This window comes from Lepidothrix coronata, unplaced genomic scaffold (assembly GCF_001604755.1).
Source record: "Lepidothrix coronata isolate B3197 unplaced genomic scaffold, Lepidothrix_coronata-1.0 Scaffold33, whole genome shotgun sequence".
Lineage (NCBI taxonomy): Eukaryota > Metazoa > Chordata > Aves > Passeriformes > Pipridae > Lepidothrix > Lepidothrix coronata.
The window spans coordinates 22,846-42,184 of NW_016690213.1; the positions used below are offsets into that span (position 1 = coordinate 22,846).

Here is a 19,339-nt window from a genome sequence, read left to right on the forward strand (position 1 = left end):
CGCCCCGCGGCCGTTTGTGCCCGCCCCCCCACGGGGCCCTTAGAGCGCTGATTGGCCCGACTGCTACGCCGCTCGCCACGCCCCTTTCACCTTACCACCAATGAGAGCGCGCCGCTGGGACGCTGACCCTCACGACTGGCTGGTTCGGAAGCGTTCAAACTCCATTGGAGGCGGCGGCGCAGGGGCGGGGCGGCCCCGGAGGCTTTTTTGCCCGCAGTTGGGCGGGGCGGCCACGAAGGGCGGTGCCCACAGTTGGGCGGAGCGAGTGGCGGGGCGGGAAGGATGGAGCGAGGTTGGGATGGGGAGGAGGAAAGCGCAGCGGCTGTCGGGGTGTAACGATAGCGTCAGGCCTTTATCCAAACCCACTTTCCCGATCCCACAGAGAACGAAACGTGTCCCTGTGCTGTCTCGGTTATCACACGTTCACTGGGAAAGATCTGCGGAAGGATCCCGAAGTGTCTGCCTCAGCTGCTCTGGGGGATTGGGTTTGTTTTGGTTTTTAGTTTTTTGGGGCGGGGGAGGTAACTCAGCCCAATATTGCACATTTTCTACCCAGAAATATAAACATACAAAATTAGAACGCTTTTTGTAAGTGTGTTCTAACACGGAGCATAGAATCGAAATGGCAACAGCGAAGGCTGAAGGATTCTAAGTCTCCTATGAACTTCCCTGGGTATCTGTGGCTTGTTTTCCAAAGCCTCTGGCATTCCTCTCCCTGCCCCCTGACCGCCTCTCGGGGGGGGGGGGGGGGCTCGAGGGGTCAGATTTTAAGCACGGAGATCCTTTCCATCAGAATCCGTGAATTGTGATTCTGTGATCTGATTATCATTCCACCTAATTAAATGTCCTGCTTCTCGTAATTATTCTGAGACTATTTACTCAAGCACTGTTCTTTTAATCATATTTAGGAAACTGAGTTAAACAAATATTCCCTGATAAGTCAAACAGCTCACCAGTCGGCTGGTGAGAGCTCTGGTTATAAATAAATAAGTTACAACAAACTCACTAGCACATTGTTAGAAAATGTCCAAACCATCTCCAGAACAAAACAAGCCATCGGAATGATGGAACTGATCCATCATAAATACCTCTTCACAAACGACAATTAAAAAAAACCAAAACAAAACCAAAAAAAAAAAAGCCAAGCAAGCTAGAAAATTCCATGGTGAACTTTGTGCAGGCTGTTCACAGAACAGCAGTGGAGCAGGAACTAGTAGAAGAATGGAAATTCCTCACCAAGTACTCCCAAATAATTTGTGAAAGCTGAGGACCAGTCTGAACAGAAGGGGATCCCGCACTTGTCAAACAGCAAATGTTCTGTAAGAATTAAATGCTCACGTTATACTCAGTAAGTGTTTCTCATTTGACAGTAACAAATGTTACTTAATCAATTGTAGAAGCTGAAGAGTTTTCAGTTTCTACAGATGATATTGTACTGGGATCATTGACAGACAGGGAGCCCTAGCATTTAAACTAGTTCTTCATGATTAATCTCTCAGTGGAGGCTTCAGTGAAACAACTTCATCTTCCAAGATCAGTGTCATATTCTTCAGAAGGGGAAAAATGAGTAGAGACAGCCTTCAGAGTTCTTAAAAGGCATGAAAAATGGAAATCAGCTGGTGCATGCAGAGCTTTTTAAGATGCAGTCTGATTAATATCTGGATAACTGAGGCTAAAATGAAAAGGAACCTGACCACTGTTGTAAACTTAAATATGAGAAAACACTTGTTCTAAAGGTGATTTCTGAGAATTGTCAGGTTTGTACCAGGTTTCTGTAGGTAATGATTTACAAATTCATCCTTTCATATTTGGCAATTAACTATTGCAGCAATTAACTAATTATTATGAAAGATAAAAGAACTCATGAAGAGTACAGAAACTTGTTTTTTCTTTTGCCATATCAACCTTATTTTGTACAATAGCTTCATAAGTATCAAGATATTCATTATCAGATGTAAATATAAGAATAAAAGTACTAGTAAATATATGATTGAAGTATAAGATACAAAAATAAGGTCAAATATTCTGAAAAATTAATAGCAAGTTATAAAGCGTGTTAATAGCAACCATCAATTTGCCTAACACTTGTAATTATTTTCATTGCTCTCTACTGGATAGAATCCTTGAGGTCTTTCCAAGAGGCTCTCACAACTCCCTGCTTTAGAGTTCCCCATGATTTTGAGCAGAGAAAACTACCTCAGTTTTGTGAAGTGGCTTTTCTCTGTCCTTGAAATTCCATTCAGTTTTTGCCAAATGTTAAAAATCACCTGCGTTCCTTACTATAATTTTTGGTAAAGGGCCAGAACAGTAAGTAGAATACAAAAGCCACTAAAGGTTGAATTTGTATTGCTACAGCTTATGGAACAAAACCAGAAGGGAAAGAAAGGAAAAGAATGTCCAATGAGAAAATCTCACCCTGCTTGGATACTACAAGAAGCAGAAACCAGATGGAGCTTTTCCCCCATATTCTTCCCTGCCAGACTCAGAATCCATCAGGTAAAATCTATTTCATGTATGTGTATATATATAAATACGTATACACATGCACACACATCAAAGAGTTCCTAAGGAGCTGGAGCAATTCCTTTCACCCAGGGGAAAGATAAATAGGCCAGGCACTCTGTGTCTGATGGGGTTTTAGCTTCCCAGTTTCCCTGTCGAGGCACTAGAGACAGACACTCTGCCAGGCTGGGTGTGAAAGAGAAGAAAGACAGATCATTTTCCTTAGCCTCACCCAAACCCCACCCCATACTAAGTGATGCCTCTTGCCTCTGGAATACAACATTCTCCACCTCTGCCAGCATGGGTAGGTAACTAAGAAGATGGCAGTTTAGGTGTCAGTACTGGAGCTGCAAGGTTAAGTCTGCACAAATAAAGCCTAGTGAGCTACTGTTGTAAAACACTACATTTGATTGCTAATACACCCTTAGATTTCCTATTCTTCACGCAGTTTTTCACAGAACACATACCTTGTTTGGTGTACAGAATGAATGTAAAGGAGGGTGCCTTAGGGTGCATAGAGAACCTTACACCTTAGATTTCTTAACCATCTTTTGCTGTTAAAAGAGGTTGAAGTTACCTCACAGTCTTTTTTTCATAGTTTATTAACCAAACCAGGGACCACAGCATATCACAAATTATAAACTATAACTTTGTTCCCAAAGGAAATGAGGTGTTGCTCTAGTCAGGATTACAGTATTTCATACCTACTAATGGAAACTGCTACCAAAGTGCTAATGTTGACTCCAGCACTACAGGCACCTGGACGAACATATTAGTGCATAAAATACCTACAGCTGCTCTATTGTTTGGGATTGCATTGGCTAGTCCAGCCTACTAAACACCAGTGGGGAGGTGTCCTAGTACTGAGAAGGTGACTGAAGTTACCTGGCTTGTCTAAGGTGACACAGCACATGCAGGTGCTGGACAGGAACGCACAGGTACAGTTCCTGGCAGTTTAAAACACCTCAAGGCAATTTTGCCACATTCCCAATTTCCCTGCTGTCTCCCACCTGTGTGCTGCCACTGCTCCCTTATGACAATTTTGGTGCTGATTCGAACTGCCAGGTGAGATGGTTAAACAGGCAAGGGGTATCAAGCAATACCTTCCATGTAGCATCAGCAGGTATGCATATTTCATCTGCAAGCTGCTGCATTGTGTGATCAGATAAATGTCAGTCCCAGCTCAGCAGGTGGAAGGGGGATAAGCAGGAGAGAGTGGAGGGGGCTGTGGCGGCACCAGCTTAGATGAATTAAAATATTATGCAACAAGACCCTAAATTCCTGAGCTCTAATCCCTAAAACCTATCTGTCATAAATGACAGTAAGAAACCTTCCCACAGTACATGCATTCCTGTGTTTTATAACCAGTGTGTTTTACAAGTATAAAGCTATCTTACAGCGTCTGCTTTCCTTTACGTCTCTCACATATTTAGGGCAATTACTCTGAATAATCCTCATCACAGGAAAATGTTCTCTGACTTTGCATACAGTGTAGCATTATTGTGATTATTTTATTAATCTACAAACTTCTGCACAAGTGTTAACCTCTGAATTTAAAGCTGCTGAGCAGTTACACAGATAGACTCATTACAACAAGTAATAGTAAAATTATTTAACAACATAGAGGATTGAAAACAAGGGGGCTTCTCAGGTGATGTTAGTAAATGTTGGTTTAAAATGCGAATGTTACTTGTTTAACACTTCTTAGTATATGTAAAGGTGGAGGAAGAAAGCTTACATATAAAAAAAAATGTTTGTTATTTAAGTGCACGCATATTGTCTTGACCCGAAGAATGGTTTGCAGCTATAGCAACAGTTATAGTAATGAAAAAGTATTTATATTTTTCTTTCCTGTTCTTAAAGCACTATTTTCAAACATTATGAATACAGCCATTAGCATAATGCTTAAACAATTGATGTGCAATGAAGAAAATGATAAATAATTATAGCAATTACATTATGATATGACACGTCATGTCCATGTTGTCTAAGGCTTCAAATTACAAGTTACTGAACCATAAATGAAATTGGAATATTTTCTTTTTTTTTAATGGCAATTTCCCCCTCTTTATAGTTCTGCAGCCAACTAGAAATGGTGATACCAAGCAAATGTTTCACGCTACATATGTTAGCACAAAAAAATACATTCATGATACTATCAAATATTGTTATATCTTGTGGGCAATGAGTTTTCAGGTTTCAGGGGGCATTTGGTAACATGGGAACCTATTTCCTTTATGGCCCATTCCTCTCTGACTTTCATGAGTCCATAGCTTGCATCTCCTTTGGCCCCCATTTTTGTTAGGATTTGTACCCTTAACTACACACAAGGACATCTATTGTGACTATCAGTTTGTTCTAACTAGAGAGAAAAGCAGCTAACACACAAGTGTACTACATCTAAACTAAAAGGAATGTACCTTTCCTAGCCACCTCTGACTCTTTCCATCTTTACCACCACTTTTTTAAAACGGGAAATGTAGAAAATGCCCACTGGTAAGTCAGGTTACCTCTATTTCTTGTCAGGGCTCTCTAGATTTGTTTTTATTTTGGTTTACATTCAATGATTTTCTCCCTCTATCACCTTCAACTACTTTATTAACTACTTTTTAAACTACTTTTCAATTTCTCTTTTCCTCACAGGACAACTCTCCCAGAGGTTCTTTGCTGCCATCTGCATGATTGCCTTCAGAAGTCTGAGTTTTGCTTCTTTGTTTGCCTCTCTATTCTAGGTTTTTGATCATTTATCATGGCTACTCTTGCTATGCCTATTCTGCAACTTGAACATCCCATTCCTTTGAACTACACATATTAAAGGTTTGAACTTGTACTTTGTTATGGTCTGGGATGCACATAAGAATGCAAGTTTGTTGTTTTCTAATCATTGGTCCCCGTTTCAGCTTTTTGCCATCAAAGTTGATTTGCAATTTCCCTTCCAACCCAAACCATTCTGGGATTCCAAGTTTCCACAAGACTGTCTGATCCTTTGCTTTTGCTTCTGAACAAGTAACAAATAGTTTCAAAATTAAAATATTAAGGTACATAAAGACATATATTTGTATATTGAGATCCACGTGTATCCACATATATTTGTATATTGAGATCCTTGTGTATCCATACACATTCATATATTGAGCTCCTCGTGTATCCAATATGAATTGGCTTTTCCCTTCTGTCAGCACTGACACAGTACAAGTTTAACTCATAATCCACATTCAAAGCTCATCAATGGGGCAGTTTTCTCCTTTCACAGAATCACAGAATATCCTGAGCTGGAAGGGACCCACCAGGATCATCCAGTCCAAGCCCTGGCCCTGCACAGACACCCCAACAATCCCACCCTGTGCCTGAAAGCATTTTCCAAACATTCCTTGAGCTCTGGCAGTCCTGGGGCCATGACCATTCCCTGGGGAGCCTGTTCCAGGAGAACCACCCACCAAGCACACCTTGCACTGCCATCCTGTCACGCAAGAAAAATGGCCTTTTGTCTTGCATGCAGCAAGCTCCAGCAGAAACTCCGTGACATCCAGAACAAGTGGTGGATCGATCTAGCTGAAAAAACTCAATTATGTGCAGATACAGGTGATCACAAAGGATTCTATGAGGCCCTGAAAACAGCATATGGGCCTACATACCAAGTCCAAAGCCCCCTACTCAGCGCAGATGGTCAAATGCTTCTAACAGACAAAACCTCCATTCTGAATCAATGGTCTGAACACTTTCAGACTCTTTTCAGTACCAACCGTGTAGTCCAAGACTCAGCAATTCAGTCCATCACACAACCACCAGTGAAATATGAATTGGATACTGCCCCCACTTTAGGAGAAACCCTCAAGGCCATACATCAGGTGAAAATCGGCAAGGCAGCTGGGGTTGATGGAATTCCACCTGAAGTCTGGAAACATGGACGCCTTGCACTCCATGCTAAATTTCACGAGTTCATACTACACTGTTGGGATCTAGGCGAACTACCATCAGACCTTCGTGATGCAGTCATCATCACTTTGTATAAGGAGAAAGGTACTAAATCAGACTGCTCAAATTACCGTGGTATTACTCTGCTCTCCATTGCTGGCAAAATCCTGGCAAGAATACTCTTGAACAGACTAATACCCGTTAGAGCAGAAGGAATTCTACCTGAAAGTCAGTGTGGTTTCAGAGCCAACAGGAGCACCACAGACATGGTATTTGTTCTCAGACAACTGCAAGAGAAGCGTAGGGAACAGAACAAAGGTCTCTATGTAACCTTTGTCAACCTCACCAAGGCTTTCGATACTGTGAGCAGAAAAAGTCTATGGCAGATTTTGGAACGCTTAGGTTGTCCCCCCAAGTTCCTTAAAATGATCATCTCACTCCATGAGGATCAGCACTGCCAAGTCAGATATGGCAATTCACTTTCTGAGCCCTTTCTAATAACTAATGGTGTGAAACAAGGCTGTGTTCTCACACCAACCCTATTCACAATCTTTTTCAGCATGATGCTCCAAAGGGCCACGACAGACCTCGATGATCAGGACAGTATCTACATTTGATACTGTACTGATGGAAGCCTATTCAACAAGGCGACTGAAGGCCCACACCAAGACCTTAAACCATCTTGTCCGGGAGCTGCTTTATGCTGATGACGCCGCCCTTGTTGCCCACACAGAAGCAGCTCTGCAGCGTTTAACATCCTGCTTTGAAGATGCTGCTGAGCTCTTTGGGCTGGAAGTCAGTTTAAAGAAAACAGAAGTTCTCTATCAATCGGCCCCTCAGGAAGTCTTCCTTCATCCCCATATCAGCATTGGCGAATCAGAGCTCAAATCAGTTCAGCAGTTTAATTACCTAGGTAGCCTCATCTCCTCGGACGGTAAGATTGACGGAGAGATAAACAACAGGTTAGCAAAGGCATATAGTGCTTTCGGAAAGCTTCATAAAAGAGTTTGGTGAAATAAACACCTGAAGAAAAGTACAAAGATCAGCGTTTACAGAGCCATTGTGCTGCCTACTCTCTTATACGGTTCCGAATCATGGGTCATCTACCGCCACCACCTGTGGCTCCTAGAACGCTTCCATCAACGCTGCCTCCGTTCAATCCTAAACATCCACTGGTCAGATTATGTGACTAATACCTCTGTTCTAGAACAAGCAGCAGTCACAAGTATTGAGGCCATGTTGATGAGAACTCAGCTGCGATGGGCAGGGCACGTCTCCAGGATGAAGGACCACCACCTCCCTAAGATCTTGCTTTATGGTGAACTTGCCACCGGCTGCTGCAAGAGAGGAGCCCCAAAGAGAAGATACAAGGACTCCCTGAAACAACATCTCAGCCTTGACCACATTGATCACCATAACTGGTCTACTCTGGCCTCCAATCGGGAGGTCTGGAGACACGCCATCTATAACGCTGCTGATGCTTTTGAGAAAGCACACAGGATCACCCTTGAGGAGAAAAGACAACGCAGAAAGAATCATGTCTTGCAGAATATACCACCTGAGGAGTCTTTCTGCTGTGCCTTTTGCAACCGGACATGCCTATCTCGTATTGGCCTTTTTAGCCACCAACGCGCTTGCAACAAACGTGGGTAGAGCCCTTCCCAAATCTTCATTTGCGAAGCCTGGCCATGCTGATTTGATGATGATTTGCAATTCTACTATTTTTTGAACATCCATATTGTCTAGGAAAGATACAAATCCATGCCTTTTGGAAACACCAGTTCTGTCAGTGATTGCTTTCACAGCACTGTATTGTTCAAAGAAACTCTGAATTTCTGTTTCATTCATCCTTCTATACATTTCACAAATGAAGACTGTGTTTGGCAGGCTTTTTCCTTCTGGTAAAACATAACCTTGACTGAATGTTGACGAATGTGTACTACCTCCAAGGCACTTGCACACTGGGTCTCCATATTTGCAGGTATCATTCACAAAGCCCAAGTGGGTGGCTTAAAAATAAATGAGGCTTTTAAAACAAAATCAATATGAACTTTTCTGAGAAAACAAACCGTGGACAATTGTTTGTGGGTTGGGAGGTTTTTTTGTTTGTTTTGTTTTTTGTTTCTTTGGTTTTTTTTCCCCAGAGGTGGAGAAAGGCAGTTCCATACAAACTTCCATCACATGGATTGTGTACACTGGACCTCATATGGATCTACAGGGGACTGTTCATTATTTGAATCCTTATAGATTACCTCCAGCACAGCTAGTTCTCTCAGGTACTGGATACCTTTCCGCATGGTGTTCCACCTGCTTGGGCACACTACTAGATCATCCTTGAGAGAATACCTTTCCCTCATGCTTGACAGGTGTCTCCAGACAAAACCAAAGGAGATGTTTGGCACTCTGAATTCTTTCATGTATCAGATATCTTATCTGCAGGTATCTCCTGTTCAGCTTTCAATTCCATTCTCAGTGCAAGACTTAGACAAGCCCTTCCACTCATCATTATTGCTGTTAAAAGGTTAAGTCTTTAGCCATATCAGCCCCCTGATATATGACTGCTTGCCATCTGACTCAATGTGGCCACTTACATGGCTTTAAATGCACAATGTGTCTGCAGCTGGCAACCCAGTGTTTAAGCTGACATGTTGGTCTTCCAAAAACTATGAATTCATTGGGAGGAAATTCCACTGTTATTTATTATACATGTATTTATTTATTATAGACATATATTTGTGATCTGTACATATATTTATATGTGTATGTTACTTTTATGTAGGTATTATCTGAGAATCTATACTTGTTTTGTATTGTGTTCACCTACTGGCCAATTTTTTATCAGTCAGTGAAACAGTTAAGAATGTCCCCTATACTATTCATGACAAACTAAGCCAATCACTTATTAGCCTCTACCTATCTTTATGCTGTCTCAAAATCTTCCAGTGTTTCTCTGTGTTTGACCAGATAAGACAAAAGTACACCTCCTTATCTTACACTCATCCTAACCACCTCAACATTACTTCTGTCATTTTTACAGGCAAGCTCTAGAGTGAGTTTTCAGTCACCCAACTAATTGTAGCGGGAAACCTGCCTCAAACAGCTATAGTTTATGAACAACTAACTGAAATGATCCAATAGACTAAATAAGTATAGAAGGAGAAAACAACTGCATTGTACATCTTAATGACTTTGGTTATCACTTGATCTCCTCACCTCTTCCAAGTTTAAATGCCAACAGTTTTATTGGTCTTTCCTATACAATTTTTTGTATTAATCCTTTTCAGGAAAAAGTTTGTATGTATTTTAAGTCTTTCCAGAGTATTTAGTGTATCATGTAAATGACAGTCAGAATAGAAAATAATATTTATATATATGCTCCTCAGCATTCCCGAATTGCTCTAACTAAGAGTAAGTTTCCCATTAATTTTGACCAAAAGTGAGAATGAGAATCAGAGCTCTTTTAGAAACGATATACAGAGTCCAAAAAGCTGAGGTACATTTAGCTGAAGTTTTATTCTTTTACAGCAGATTTCACTATCAATTTCAGAAAACCTCAAAATCCAGAGTTTCAGAGTACTCTCATATCCAAGCATGGTCTTAGACTCATTTCACAGAGATAAGAAAACATTATCAATTCAAGTTACACAGGTTTGCGACAGTACTCAAAACACATTTTAGATTATGACATTAGCTCTTTGCTTTCTCAAGAAACCATTTATCTCTAAGTGGCAACAAAATATTTTCAACCGGGTGCCCGCAGTCAGACACGTAAATCTATGCTGAGATGCATAAAGATCATCAGAAGTAGGCAGCCACTAAAGCATCTACAAATCAGTGGTGTATACTGACTTCAAGGCATGCTGAAAAATTAACTTATGCTAAAAGGTAGGGATTTGGTTCATTGGTTTCTCTTTTTTGTTTGTTTGGGTTTTTTTGTTTGTTTTGTTTTTGTTTTTTGTTTAGAAGACCGCTGTTTCCAGAAATCTGAAGACCTAATACCTAAATGGTACATTCAAAAGTATCCAAATTTGTAGTCCATGAACACTGTAAAAATGTTATTCATTCTGTCATTGGACTAGCCTAGCTTGGACAGCAGTAACACTTGCATAGTGAGTTATATTCCTCATCCAAAACCCATTCCGAATACTTGGAACCATGGAATCAAAAGTTCACTACTTTACTCACAAATGCTAAAAAGTTTTTCATTTTAGAACCCTTACTGGAGAGCTGAAAAGAGACACAGGTATTAAATAAGTCCTCGGGCAGAATACAACTCTAAGCAAACTAGAATATTCAACACAGCGTAGTTTATTTGCACAGATAATCAACCAAGACTTTTTCTGGACTACAAAACTGGGTGCTGGCTTACTTGTGATAAGCCGTAGAGTACTATAACATGTTAGCTCATGCTTGGTGGCAACAGGTTTGTTTTCCAAAATTGTGTAATCCAAATTCCTTTTCTAAGAGATGATTTTGAGAAGCACTATTAAACAGAATAATTAATGAGAGCACAGCATACTAGAGAAGTAAACTTTTTTTTTTTGGTAGTAAGCTTCAAACAATAAATGTATCTATTTGTAAAGAACTAATATGATTTTAGAAATGGGAATTTCTGCTAGTGCACTAAGTTTCTGCTTACATTACAATCAGGTCAGTGTATCCAGCTGTAGCACATGACAGAGATTTTAGGAACACAGTTAGGGTCACATTTACAATACAAATCGGGAATGTGTTGCAACTGCATTCTTTGATTTGATTGTAATGTAGATGACTGTAAGGCTAATTAAACATCATCTACTGTTCACAGGAGAAACCACCAGCTGTTGCTTAAGCACAGTTTAAAGACAGTTTTATACGAAACAGGTTATGACATGGTTTCACCAACCAACAAGGACTGAGATTTTTCCATGTTATAACAAGACTCTTAAGCACATTCAAAATATGTTTAATACAGGATTTGCTAGCAAGGTGCCAGGACACTTTAAAATTCATTGCACAGCTTCATAATAAATGTCTTCTATATTTTGACACAGATAAAGTCAGTTTTCGTCTGCTGATAGTTAACCATTTGGTCAAGATGAATGGTGTTGGGCTTTATCTTCACAAGGGTTTGAGACAACATTCAGGCCTGTCAAACCCCCAGTTTGGGGAAAAAAAATTAAATAATGTCTCTCTCCCATACATTGCTTTCATCTGGAAATCAAAAAGCACCTTCTTAAGATCACTATCATTATCTCAATTTTCAGTCAAGAAACTAAGACACAGAGATGTGCTGCTACATGCCCAAGATCAGAACAAGGACTGGTAGCTAAGGTAACTGAGGTACAATTCTATGTCAATAAGTTATTTCCCATTTGTACTTTAGATGTTTCTATTTTGTAGAGTATTAATTATAATAATTCTGGTGATACTGTAGAAGGATCCAGTGTAAAAATTAAATTATAACAGAGCAGAAGGAATATTACAGCAAGCCAATAAAGTCTCTAAATATAATTTAGAGGTGTCATCTTTTCAGAAAAAAAAAATTGCTGTAAAGTGATTCCCTAGCAGCATAGAAAGACAATACATAATAATGCCTACATACAATTGACACAAGATTAACCATCAAAGTTTTCTGGACAAATTAGAAACAGCGAAAGAGTTAGGAACCAAATCAATAATTTGTATCATTTTTACATCCAATCCTTGAAACAGTTTGAGTAACACCTAACCTGGTTTTAGTATTTTATTAAATCACTTCCCAAGTAGCAGGTATGTACTGTTAGTTTTAATCCTAAATTCATACACTCCTGACAGCTCTTGAGGAACAAAGATGTATGTAAAGATTGCAGGTTTCAATGGTCCTAGAAAGCTGCAGTAGTACTGACAAAACAGATTTGCTTATGGAAACCTCTTTGCAGGAACTGGCTATCTCTGGGAAGCTTGTTTTTTAAAAGCACCTACTGCTACAATCTCTGATAGTTTAATACAGACATTGAGCACTGCGTTAAGTAATCTCAAGAAAAGTAATGATCATCATCATTCCCAGTTTTGGGAGCTTCTCTTGGTTGGGTAAATTTGAAATGCATTTCATTTTGCAGAGTTTGTTGAGCCGACCTTGCTCTTGCTGGCAAGCAGTGTGATTTTATTTCTTCTAGTTCATTTTATTTCTTCTAGGAGACCCAATCCTGCAGGTAACCAACACACAAAATTTCCCCTCGAAATTTTCCCACCTGTCAGCATGTACACACTTCTTGCCACATTGCTTCCTTTGCAGTAAAGGTCCCTAAATAAAGTTACTTCAAATGCAGAGAGACTTAAGAAAGTGAAAGTAACCAGCTCCAAAGCAGGAATGTGACTAAAAGACTTTAGGTAGGGAGCACACCACCCTGAGGCACAGATGCAAAAGTCAGTATTTATTGTCTTAAAAAAATCATCCTTACACCTGGACTAACATGGGGAGAACAGGATAGAAATCAAATAATTTAAACCCTAGTTTTTATGTGTGCTACCCTCTTTTGCAACTTTCTACTCAGTACAGGTAATCTGTTTTCTGTTATCAAGTCAGAGCACAGTGGCTCTATGATGCATCTCATCATCTCATTTTGACACCTGATATTTCTTCCAGATTGTTACTCAAAGTTCTCTATCTACATGTGGTCAAGTACAATTCAAGTTTAAATCTTAAATCGTGTCACTTCTTAATGCCTCAGTGTAGCATATGTAAAATGCAGATAATTACTTCATTAAGGTGTGGTGTTTGTAAAATGTTTGAGAGTCTCAGATGAAAAGGATTGCTTCAAAATGTAATTATAATATTATGCCAGAGGTAAGGCATAGGCCTGTGATTCCATGTACAGTATTTAAATACAATTACTTATCTATCAAAATCAAGAATCTGTGCTATTTCTCCCTCTCTCAGCTCCTGATCCTTTTCCCATTAATAATCTGAATAATCCTGACTCCAATGGATCTGCTCACTTACTCCTTCAGTAAGGTGTACAAGTAACAAACAGTAACAGCAACACAAAAATTGTATAAATTCTCATTTAGCACTATTTTTCATAATTTTACATGTTTGTAAGAGTCCTTAAGTTCTGGTGTCACAGATGTTTTAGAGGGATGCCTCCCTTTGACATTTCTGTAGATGCCCACTGGTACCAGAGGTATTTGTATACACTTTCTGGAATGTGGATTATTTTTGGAATGTGGATAATTTTAAATAAATGTAAATTAAGGCAAAAATAACTTTGCAAATTGCCCATCAGCTATGATGCACAAGAGCATAATTTCTAATATTCACATTGTTCTTAAATCTACTTGATTTGGTGTGTTATGTTCAACACCTGTTGGTAGTTGCAACCTTCCTGACAGTACTCCTACAGGGTGGTGTGTTTCCTGCTCCTCTCTTTTACAGCAGACATCAGATGGGCTTTCTCACATCAGCCAAGCACCAAGTATCCCGGGCATTTCATGCAGTTATCAACTAACACGTTTCAAGTCAGCTTCAGGTCGGCACCACCATGGGTGTTTTTCCATCACGAGTGTTTTGCCCTCTGTGCAGCCAGAAGAGCAGGGATAACCACCCGTCTAGAAGCGAGGGTCACACAGTAAGAAGGACACCGAAAGGAGTGAAATGGGAAGAGGAGAAGCAAAGACAGGGAGGGATGGAGAGAAACGATGCTGTCGCGCAAGGCTGTAGGAGATGAAACAGGGGGTTATGGAAGGGCAGAGGAGAGGCCACAGAGAAGCAGGGCGGCCCCGCGCCTTCATACAGGAGGTCTGGAAGGAGGATCTCAGGAGATTCCAGGCCCACGCGTGCAGAGCCCGCCTCAGGTCCCTGCGTGTCCCTTCCCACCCCGGTCTGTCTGGGGGTGTTCCCGCTCCCGCTCGGGCCGGGACGACACGTGCCCGGAGCTCCACGGCGGGTCCCGGCAGGAGGGCGGGGAAGGGGCCGGGAAAGGGCCGGGAAAGGGGCCGGCTCCCCCCGGCAGGGAGGCGGGAAGGGCCGGCACCCTGCACCTGGCAGCTCTGCCCTCCTCGGGAGGGCTGCCGCCGGCACCCGCTCGGATTGGCAGGAGCCTGCGCCCTCCTCTTCCTCCCTCCTTTTCCCTCCTCCGCGGGGTGGGTTTCAGCCCTCCTCCTTCCTTGGGGAGGGGGGAAGAGTTAAAAAAAAAGAAAGGGGAAGAAAAATAAGAAGGAGAAAGAGAAAAGAAATCCCAAGTTGCGTCCCCGACGTCTCCGGGCCCCGCGGCCGCAGCGGCCGCCCCACATTCCTGGCATTCCTGGGCCGTGACTCCCCGCGCCGCCCCGGCCCCAGCCCGGCCCCGGCCCCGCCGCCTCCGGCTCGCCTGCCCGCCAGCCCCGCTCGCCCCCGCGGGACACCAGTCCCCTCCTCCTGCCCTGCCTCCCTCCTTCCCGCACCCCGCGGGCGGCAGCAGGAGCTCAGGGCGCCCCGGCCCTCCGCGCCGCCACCGGCGGCCGCAGCTCCGGCCGCCCCGCACAAGTTCCCCGCGGTGGCCGGGCCGGGGCGGCGGGAGCCGGACTGGTCTCCCTCCCCAGCGCCCGCGTCGGGTCCCGCCGGCAGCCTCTGCCTTCCGGGCCGGGACAGCCGCCTCCCGCGGGAGGCACAAAGCCGGAGCCGCCGCTGCCCGGGCGGCCGCCAGCAGGTAAGGAGCCGCCGAGTTCGCTCCAGCTCGGGCGCGTCCCCGCGCCGACTTTAAAACAGCCCGAGCTGCGCCTTGTGCTCGGCGTGTGCGATTGGCACGGCCGGCGTGGGGCTCGTTGAGCGCTGCAGGGAGCTATTGCAGCTCCGCCGAGTATGCACTGCTGTCCGCAAACTACGAAAATAGCTAAGCTTGGGTTGCAAGTACCAGCCGGTGACTTGAGATAAAGCGAGCCTCGGACTGTCCGTCCAGCCCGTGAATTTAATCTGTTAGACACCCAGATAATACGGCGTTTGTACACTCGAGAGATATTTGTAAATAGCGAGGAACGGGCAGGGCTCCGTGCTGGGCTGCCCGTATTTACATCGCGGCATGCCCGTGTTTGCCTTCCCCCTGCCCGGGGGTTTACCTTGCTCTTTGTTAGTTACAGTCAAGCCTAAACTGGCCGTTCGTCTTCAGCAAGTATGTAACTCTGACGAGTTCTGCAGAGAAGATCGCGGCGAGGCAGGGAAGAGTGACATCTGCTCTCATTTCTGATGTGGCAAAATGGATGGATTGTTAAGATTTCAAACTAGCTCACTTTATTGGGGTGTATTTGGGACAAGCGTTACGTAATGTATGTGTGGTATGTGGATATAATGCTTGCTGGAGCTTTCCTATCGAGAATGTTTTATCTCTGATTTACATAAAATAATCATATGTTTCCATTAGAAGCAACTCTTTGGCTGTTTGTAACTTTAAAAAGGTGGGACCAAACAGCGACTGGTAAAAGGCTCAGATAAAATATGCTTTTGCCCAAAAAGTTTTCTGGGATCTTTGGCGTGTAGCCTGAAACCATAGCTGAAAGAAATGTTTTTACCAGAAGCCAGTTCTTTTTTCTTTAAACTTTATGCAGATAATTGCAACAGGGTTTGGTTATTCTGAAAGCACTCTTACATGCTGGAGTTTTTCAGAGTTTGGAAAAATATACATATAAAATGGCTCTCCCCAAATCACAAGTCACCACCTGCCAACCTCCATATTATGAGAGGAGATAGTCAGGTCTTTTGGGGGAGAGATGTAAGGAGGGGCAGTCCCAGCAGAGACTGCTCTGTGGTTATCCAGCTGAGAACGTCCTATCAAATATGAGTGACAAAATACAGATTAAGCAGCTTTTGGTCTTACCCTCTGGGGAGTTTGTAGCTGACATCTAGTACTTGTTACATGGTGTAAAATAGAGCATGTGTTGATATTATAGTAATGTAAATAAGTTGTAGGCCCTGTTCTGTTATTGTCAGTACTTGAACTCTTTTTGGTGTCTTTAGAAGACTGTGCCAGAGTTGCTTACAGGCAGAGGGCACTTGTGTGTATCTCACGGGTCATGATACAAAAGTTGGGAGCTTTGCAAACTTGCTGTGTTGAAGCACAGTTCATCAGTGAAAAGGTAATCCCTACAATCTGTCACCGACCTTGTGGCCATCAATTCTGCAACTGCATTTGTGTGCGAGAAGCTTGAAAGCATGACTGTCTCAATGCATCCTCAGAGAATCTAGTGGTTCAGACCAAGGCCAGAGCAAGGGCTGCTAGACTCATCTCTGTACTGAGCAAACTGAGCTTTTATATGTATATACATGTTTTACACGTGCCTTTTAAATGTTTCTGGAAGAGCAGCAGAAGTAGCTTTGGTGCAGTGTTGTTCATGAGGGTTAATTAGCAACTAGTGTTAGCACTAGATTTTTCTCCTGGTCATTCTTGTCCAGCAGAAGCCTGTGAGTCAGTTATTGTAACTTAGGTATGTAATGGCTTTCTATGAAATACATATACTGTTGTGCACTTAGCAAATTGTTTTGGCTGCCAGTGGCTCCTGCAATAATGGATAAAGTATCTATATATATATATATATATACACATATGCCTATATAGGTGTGTACATAGTTCTAGTGACTCTATGGCTTCCTTTTTCTGTGTTTATTTGGTACTGCTTCAGCCAAAGTACTGCTCTTCATTCTGTTTCTCTTCATATCCAGTGAGGCTGTGTTTGATTAAATGTCATTTAAGTAGCTCATTTTAATTGGGATTTAAATTTACTGTAGATATATGCAGTGTGAAAAGTGTACTTGAATTCCAGCTCCTCAGCTGGAAGCAAGTTCTTCTCTGTTGCAAGGGTTTGTCAGCTGAGGGGGGTTTATAAACTGCTGGTAGTATACAACAGGTAAAAAGTTTTCATCAGGCAGTGCTGCTCAGTACCATATAGGTCCTAGTCCTGCAAAGACACCCCCCCCACACACACGTGTTTAAACTCACATTCATGAATAGTGCTTTTGAAACCACGGCATTTCTTTTATATACATAATAATAAACATATATACAAGTCTTTGCAGGAACCAGGCTGTAACACTTAGTATGCAATATATTTGTGCATGTGTATCCAGCTCAATTACAGAAGATTTGAATAAAGGCTTAATTTTTATGCTGAGCAGATGCCATAAAAGTATTTTTTTATGTCTAAATCCACTGCAAAGTACAGCATGCCTTGGCCTATTATACTTTGTGGAGTTCCATTGGAACAGATCCTAATCTTTGAAAACAAACCATTACCGTGTAGATGTTCTTACTGTGAGGAGAGAGTATGCCTGTGCACAAGATTCTCTGAAGTTTTATGTGAAAATGTCTGGTTCCATTTTTAAAATCTACTGGTTTTCTATTCAGAGACTCTGTAAAACCTGGTACTTCCACCTATAAAACACTTAAAATATGTATATTAAAAAGTAATAATTAAAGATTAGTTCCTAAAGGAAACGAGATAGACCTGAGCTGAAGCCCATCTTTGTGATAAAAGTATGATTTTGGTTCCACTGGCTAACCCCTATCTTTCTGTGCCTAGTACAGGGGACCTCAAGACTCAGTGGGCACATGGAGCTTCCTCTCCATGTCCAGAGCAAGTGTAGCCTGTCCCGTGAGGTGCCCATCTTCTGCTTAAAGCCTTTTGGTTTGCAGTGTGTGGGGAGCTGAGGAGGTGATCTATGAAAAGACATGTCACAAGCCCTGAAGCAATAGGGTTCCTCACAAATGTGGGGCAGTCCGTGACTCTTCCCCTTTCCTCTGGGCTGTAGGAGGGAATGAGGAGAACTCTGGAGTGTGGAAGGAATTAAGGACGCTAGACTACGGTGCAGCACAAAGTATGTAAAAAGAACATGCATGTATGTTTTAAAATGTATTTCCCAGCCTATCATGTCTGCCCTAATAAGCAGTTGTACATGTTATAGTCACCTATAGGTAAGCACCTTCTGAGAATACCTAAGGGATTATAAACTTAGCCCTAATTAAGCATAAATTTAGCCAACATTAAGAAGATTTTCTGACCAAAGGATTTTTCTGGAGGGTGTTGGGTGTATAACATGTTGGATGGGTGATGGCCTGGGAAGAAGAGAACACTGACCCTTCTGATGTCCTGCAGCTATTGTGACATTCTTATTTTCTGCTCATGTGAAGAGTTTAGGTACCGAGCTTTGCTCAACATCAAGCATGTCTTTTGGAAACTGAAACTCTCCTTTCTAATTCTCAATCAGTGTACCTGTCCTTATGACTAAGAATGCCTTTTTTTTGTCAGTAACAATGTAAACTTTAAATTACCATGTGATGTAGAAACAACTCTGAAAAGAGGGCGGTGAACATATATGTTGGTGATCTAATAAACTAGATGAATGATGGTGTGCCAAAACTTGCTAATGATGCAAAAGTATTTGGATTAGGCAAGATTGAAGAAGACTGAGAAATTGTAAAGGGAATCCAAGAAAGCTGGGTAAAAGGGAAGCGTAGCAGATGATGTTGATAAATTCAAGAATATGCATGTTAGAGGGAATAATCAAATTACTTGTTCATGTTACTGGATTGTAAATTACCTATATTTATTAAGGTGGGGAGGAAGATTTCAACAGTGTTTTATTTAAACTTGTGCACCTTCTTAATGCTTAGCGTTGAGCTGAAGAAAAATGCCACAGTTGTTTTGCAATGTGTTAATGACACAAAGGATATTATTAAACTGGTGCTCAAATTCACCTGGAATAATCAATTTGTGATCTCCTATCAAAGAAGAGAGATTGAAAAATATTCATATGAAGTAGAACTGAAAATTTTAGCATAACTCTGTTTCAAGGCAGTCTGTTAGAGGAGGTAGGATGGACATGTGCAAAATAATGCTTGGCCACTACCCTTTTGTACATACTTGTCACAAGGAGTAGTTTGAAAGACAATGTGTATAATACCCCTAAATCACCATTTTTGGTGTATACCACCAA

At 42.0% G+C, this 19,339-nt stretch overlaps 1 protein-coding gene across 1 annotated transcript in view; it reads left to right on the forward strand.

The window, feature by feature from the left end:
- The first annotated feature begins 14,983 nt into the window (after positions 1-14,983).
- PTPN14 (protein tyrosine phosphatase, non-receptor type 14) overlaps positions 14,984-19,339 on the forward strand; it is a 113,683-nt gene continuing 109,327 nt past the window's right edge. The window contains exon 1 of the mRNA XM_017811703.1: positions 14,984-15,065. The gene's annotated coding sequence lies outside the window, so the exon portion shown is untranslated. The remainder of the gene's footprint in view (positions 15,066-19,339) is intronic.